The sequence below is a fragment of the Xyrauchen texanus genome, chromosome 34 (genome assembly GCF_025860055.1).
Source record: "Xyrauchen texanus isolate HMW12.3.18 chromosome 34, RBS_HiC_50CHRs, whole genome shotgun sequence".
Lineage (NCBI taxonomy): Eukaryota > Metazoa > Chordata > Actinopteri > Cypriniformes > Catostomidae > Xyrauchen > Xyrauchen texanus.
Genome location: NC_068309.1, coordinates 7903863 through 7910835, shown reverse-complemented (window position 1 = coordinate 7910835; position 6973 = coordinate 7903863).

Sequence of the window (6973 nt, the reverse complement as noted above, 5' to 3'; positions counted from 1 at the left end):
CACTTTGTTTTATTGATAAGCTATGATTATCTTAATCAATTTCCTTGAATATCTGTTGACTTACTGTATGGGTCCCTCAGTGTCTCATAACCATAAATTCTAATAATTTTTTAGGGAGGCACTGATAACTTCACCTCACCTTAGGTTCATCCTTACACTAATCTTACATCACAGGACATTTCACCATTTAAAGATCTTAAAATTGTTACTGCTTTCATCCTCGTTCACTGCGAAGGCCTACAGCGCTGCTGGACATGCCGCTTCCGCCCTGCACGCCATGGCCCTCCTGTTAGGCCACCAGGCCAAGGCGCTCAGAAATCTGCACGGGGGTTGCCCTGATCCTGGAACTGCGCTCAGTGCAGCACAGTCACTCGGGCAGGCGATGGCCACGCTCATGTTCCAGGAACGTCATCTGTGGTTGAACCTGGTCGAGATGCGTGAAACCGACAAAGTTTGCTTCCTCAATGCCCCTGTCTCCCAGTTCGGCCTCTTCGGCGACACCGTCGAGAACTTTGCCCAGCAGTTCTCCATGGTGAAAAAGCAGAAGGAGGCCATATCTCACATCATGCCCCGCCGCAAGCCTGCCGCCATGGGCCATGCCCTGTCTGCTCGCCGATGGCGTCCCCTGCGGCTAAGAAACACCCTGCTCCACCTCAACCCGGGCCCAGCTCTCAGCCCCAGCGTTGAGCACCCAGCAGGAGGCGCACGCCCCCTGTCTCACGGACCCCCTCGAGGACCTGGATGGCTCCCAGGCGCTCGTGAGACGTCCGACCCAGAGTCCGAGATGTTAGCTCCGGAGGTGTTAAGACCGCTTCGTCCCCCGTTGAAGGGCCGGGAGGACAATCTTGTGTTGAAGTTATTTCATTTGCCGCACCCCCTAGTCGGGGCTGCGGTACCCACATTCTCTATTACAGAGGTATTTCCTTTATCTTTGGGTCACCTGGCCCGCAAATGCCGTTTTCATGGCACTTTGCTTCCAGATATCAACAGTCCCAGTTCCCTAAACGCGGTACCTCCACCCTCAGCCCCACGACTGTTCCCCGGCCGGTTCAGATGAGTCCAGAGGACGCCAACATCGGACCTCCTCCTCAGTCAGGAACCCACCCCTGCTGGGTGTGCGGAGCAAGGTAATGCTTTGAGTTTTTTCTCAGCACCAAAGCCTCGGGACACACCCTTGCCTCCCGATGGCGCATTACCTGCTCCGCCCCGCTGTGAAGCCCCGCCAGGTACCTCAAAAATACTCGTCCCCTTGGTGCCCATAGCACGGAGTTTGGAGCCGTGGATTTCACTGCCCAACCCGTCATGCTGGCTGGCCCGGACCATCCGACTCGGTTAAGCAATTCAGTTTGCCAGGCCCCCGCCCCCCTTCACGGGCGTCCGCTTTACTGCAGTACATGGCGAACATGCCAATTCCCTGCGCGTGGAAATCGCTACTCTTTTATTCAAAGACGCGATAGAACCTGTGCCTCCAACCGAAATGAAGAAGGGTCTCTACAGTCCTTACTTCATTGTACTCAAGAAAAGCGGCGGCTTACAACCGATCTTGGACTTTAGAGTTTTCAACCGGGCTCTGCTCAAACTCCCGTTCAAAATGCTTACGCAAAAACACATCCTAACTTGTCTCCGGCATCTGGATTGGTTCGCAGCGGTAGACATGAAGGACGTGTACTTCCATGTCTCGATTCTGCCTCGACACCGACCCTTTCTACGGTTCGCGTTCGACGGCCAGGCATACCAGTACAAGGTCCTCCCCTTCGGCATTTCTCTGTCCCCTAGCATTTTCACAAAAGTCGCAGAGACAGCTCTTGCCCCGCTCCGAGAAGTCGGGTAGGAGTACCCTTGCAGCTGGTGTCCCAACGCGTCCTGGTCACGACCGATGCCTCCAGATTGGGTTGGGGTGCCGCGTGCAACAGGCACGCAGCTGCAGGCCATTGGAGAGGGGCCCCGCTGCACTGGCATATCAACTGCCTAGAGTTGCTGACTGTTTTCTTTGCCCTGCGGAAGTTCCTCCTGCTGGTTCGGGGCAAACATATCCTAGTCAGGTCAGACTACAGGTACTGTTGTAGTGTACATAAATACTTGCCCACTCGGATTTGGTTCTCGGACCTTATGCTTCTCGCAACAGCCCATCAATGGCGAATTCCCCTGAGGAAGGACCTTCTTTCTCAGGGACGGTGCACACTCTGGCATCTGCACCCAGACCTTTGGAACCTCCATATCTGGCCCCTGGACGGGATGAGAAAAAAACAGCCTTTCAGTTTTGAATGTTTCAACGTCGTAAATCACCGGCCATCACAAGAACCCCCAACTAGTTAAAGCAGACTTTTCTTCTGTGCAAGGTTACCATCAGATTTGCACAACTCTAAGACATTTCATCTTAATCTAGCCTTGCTAGATAATGCTGAAAATCACTTTGAACTGTGGTAATGTTTATACCTGACAAATTAATGATTATAGACTGATGGAACTCTTTAAATGTGTGCAGTGATGTGCAATCACTTATAATTGATAAATATAATCTTTAATTTTGTATGATTCATCTCATTCTACTAAGAATGGTAACTAGGCTTAATTAGGCTTAACTTGATCAAATACAATGATGTGTAAAACCAATGTGATTTTGTAACCAAGGATTTTCATGTTTTGTTACCTACATGAATAATATCCACACAACAATTTCATATTTGATATGCAAACATTTGTTTGGTTACATAGAGTAAGCAGATATACCATTTGCAAGATATAAAGTTCATAATTAAATATGCAATATTTTTAAGCGGAAAATGTTTAAGAGTCTGAAACAAAGGACCATAACGCAACTGTCGGAAAAGACACCTCAGTTGACCATGTGACTCTGAAAAGTAACTTCTGATTGGGACAGCACACCTTTGGGGGATGCGGCCAATCTCAGTTCAAATAGTTCCAAACAGGAAGAACACACTCTCTTGACTATCTTCCTCTTGACTCATTGCTCTGTGAACACTCTTCCACCATGTTTGCTCTTCCGACCGCTGCACTGCATCTCGCCGGAACCAAACTCATGCCATGTGAGGCTCAAGGAAGCTCGGGACCAAAGTCCCGAGGAAACCTCTCACGCACTGCGGTTCACAAACCCAACGGAAGTTTCCGCTTCAAAGCCAACCTCATCATTCATACAGAAAATAATTCTCTGATCTTACAGATTCCAACACATCGAACAGAACGAAGAACCGAGAAACATAAAGAACGCCAGGACACGCAAGTAAAACCTCCAATATTGTGCTCAAAGTGCTGGTGAATTGATTAAATACTTTGGGTAATCCAATAGCAAATCGATGTAGACACAAATAAGGATAATTAATTTAATTTAATTGATCAATTGTCACACATTATACATACATTTCTGCATATACATGGTGAAATTATTTATTTTTCACATATCCCAGCTAAGCTAAGCTGGGGTCAGAGTGCAGGGTCAGCCATGATACGGCGCCCCTGGAGCAAATAGGTTCAAGGGCCTTGCTCAAGGGCCCAACAGTGGTGTCTTGGTGGTGTTGGGGGCTTGAACCCCTGACCTTCTGATCAGTAACCCAGAGCCTTAACCACTGAGCCACCACTGAACCTCTAACTGGTTCTTAAGTATTGTCGATAGACTCCATAAAGTTCCTTCTCACTGTAGTGATCATTTATTTCATGTTATGTTACTCTTCTCACCAACCTGTTTCATGTATATGTGTTAGATTAGATTTATGTTTAGAATACCAGTAAAGTTTGTCTGTATTCATAGACGATTTGACTGTGGTATATTATGATGAATAATCTCATCACTGTTTCTAAAAGATTTCGCTTCAACGCTGTACCTGAATACGTGTGATATTATTCTCAATAAGCCATTAGAATAATATCACTCCAATAAGTGAATTAATCTTAATTCACTTATTAAATCTAATTCCTTACAGTAGAAATTATGAGCTGATAGAATTAGACATCGTATTACACTCACCTAAATGATTATTAGGAACACCTGTTCAATTTCTCATTAATGCAATTATCTAATCAACCAATCACATGGCAGTTGCTTCAATGCATTTAGGGGTGTGGTCCTGGTCAAGACAATCTCCTGAACTCCAAACTGATTGTCAGAATAGGAAAGAAAGGTGATTTAAGCAATTTTGAGCGTGGCATGGTTGTTGGTGCCAGACGGGCCGGTCTGAGTATTTCACAATCTGCTCAGTTACTGGGATTTTTAACAACCATTTCTAGGGTTTACAAAGAATGGTGTGAAAAGGGAAAAACATCCAGTATGCGGCAGTCCTGTGGGCGAAAATGCCTTGTTGATGCTAGAGGTCAGAGGATAATGGGCCGACTGATTCAAGCTGATAGAAGAGCAACTTTGACTGAAATAACCACTTGTTACAACCGAGGTATGCAGCAAAGCATTTGTGAAGCCACAACACGCACAACCTTGAGGCAGATGGGCTACAACAGCAGAAGACCCCACCGGGTACCACTCATCTCCACTACAAATAGGAAAAAGAGGCTACAATTTGCAAGAGCTCACCAAAATTGGATAGTTGAAGACTGGAAAAATGTTGCCTGGTCTGATGAGTCTCGATTTCGGTTGAGACATTCAGATGGTAGGGTCAGAATTTGGCGTAAACAGAATGAGAACATGGATCCATCACGCCTTGTTACCACTGTGCAGGCTGGTGGTGGTGGTGTTATGGTGTGGGATGGTTTCTTGGCACACTTTAGGCCCCTTAGTGCCAATTGGGCATCGTTTAAATGCCACGGCCTACCTGAGCATTGTTTCTGACCATGTCCATCCCTTTATGGCCACCATGTACCCATCCTCTGATGGCTATTTCCAGCAGGATAATGCACCATGTCACAAAGCTCGAATCATTTCAAATTGGTTTCTTGAACATGACAATGAGTTCACTGTACTAAAATGGCCCCCACAGTCACCAGATCTCAACCCAATAGAGCATCTTTGGGATGTGGTGGAACGGGAGCTTCGTGCCCTGGATGTGCATCCCACAAATCTCCATCAACTGCAAGATGCTATCCTATCAATATGGGCCAACATTTCTAAAGAATGCTTTCAGCACCTTGTTGAATCAATGCCACGTATAATTAAGGCAGTTCTGAAGGCGAAAGGGGGTCAAACACAGTATTAGTATGGTGTTCCTAATAATCCTTTAGGTGAGTGTATGTTTTCAATGATGGAGAATCTATAAAGACAAATAATCTAGTTATTTGTCATTTATCTAATTTATAATGGTTGTCGAACATGACTAATTACGTTATACATTTCCTATGTATAAGATAAGAACAGTTTAATTTAGTTCATAGCTCACATATTTCGAGACTCTAAAATTCCCTCCTAAATTTAGCATGTGTGCAAATTACCCTACATATTAGGGTGGTAAAATGCATGCAAAAAACCCATTTTAACTGACCCCGTCCACATCTCTTCATTATATGTGTAAATACCCTACATACTGTAAGTGTTGTAGTCAAGACCAACTCATCCGAGCCCAAATCCAGTGCGAGACCAGAGAAGGTCGAGTTCGAGTCAAGACCAAGACCAGAAGAGGTTCGAGTAAGAGTCAAGACCAAGACTAGAAAGGGGTGAGTTGAGAGTAAGAACAGTAAAGGCTGAATCTAAGACACTAGCCACAAGTGCCTATGTGGTATAGCATGGCATTACAAACTACCAGCTTCTGTATACTATTATACTCCTTTCAAGTCAAGTAAACATTTCTGCTTTATAAAATACAGTATCATGTAGTAAAACTAAAATGGGCCTAAAAAACAAATATTTTGATGACATTGAGAGAACTATATTAATTATTTCTTCAGTATATTAAGAATTCATGTGACTAATGGCTAAAACATTTCTAAAAATCTAGATGTTGTTCAGACCCATGCAGTGCAATGAACCTAGAAAGCTCATGTATTTCTCCAAGATGTCTGTTTTAGATCTTTTCATCTGGAAAAATCTAACATCTGCTAAACATCTTAAAAAGATTATATTTACAATCATTCTAAATCATAAATGTCTCAAAGACATAGGCTGAATGTCTTATTAGCATCCGAGACACTGAACATTATAATAAAGTGTTACCAATAATGTTTATACAGTTCTATGATCTATATGCTGTTAACACTCAATTCATCATATGACGTTCTGAACTGGGCGTTCCCTGATTTATAATATTTGCATACAGTTGTTAAAGTGACAGAAATTATATTTCCAGCACTGTAGATTCTGGAGTTAGAACAACATTGTTCACCTTACGAGAGTCTGAATATCTACATTGAGATAGTGGGAAGATTTGACATTCACTATTCAGGTAACCATTTTTTTTTATCTTATCACAACATAAAAGTTACAGTGAATGTTACCTATAGTCAAGGTTTATCCAATTGATTGTTTTACCGAAATTTGAGGCAGGGTTCCCACACATTTTGACCAATTAATTTCCATGAATTTTCAGTCATTTATAGTTTTTAAAACAGTTATTTTATAGCTTGAGAGAATGCACCCAAAAAGAGCAATTACTAGACACTTATATATTTTGGACCTAAGCATAACCACAACAAAAATCACAACCTAAACTCAACTTGACTTGCTGGTCGTTGTTAGTAATTATTATATATTATGGAGTGGAGTTTCTCACATGGACCATTCTAACTAGTATTTAACTAACATATAGAAATTGACCCTTAGTAGTTAAGATGCACTTCTATTTGTCATGTCTATAATGTAAATAAATCCTAATGGCCAGTTGACTAAATATTATGTTAAACTTACATTTTCTCTTTCCATATTTTTTCAGGTGAAAGCAAATACGGTGACATAATGAACATTTCAGATGAAAGTGAAACATCTCTGACTCATGAGGGATGTAACATGACCAATGTCACACCATATAAAGTGCAAACCTTTGATGTTGCACTTAATGTCATCAATTTTCTGCTTGGTTTT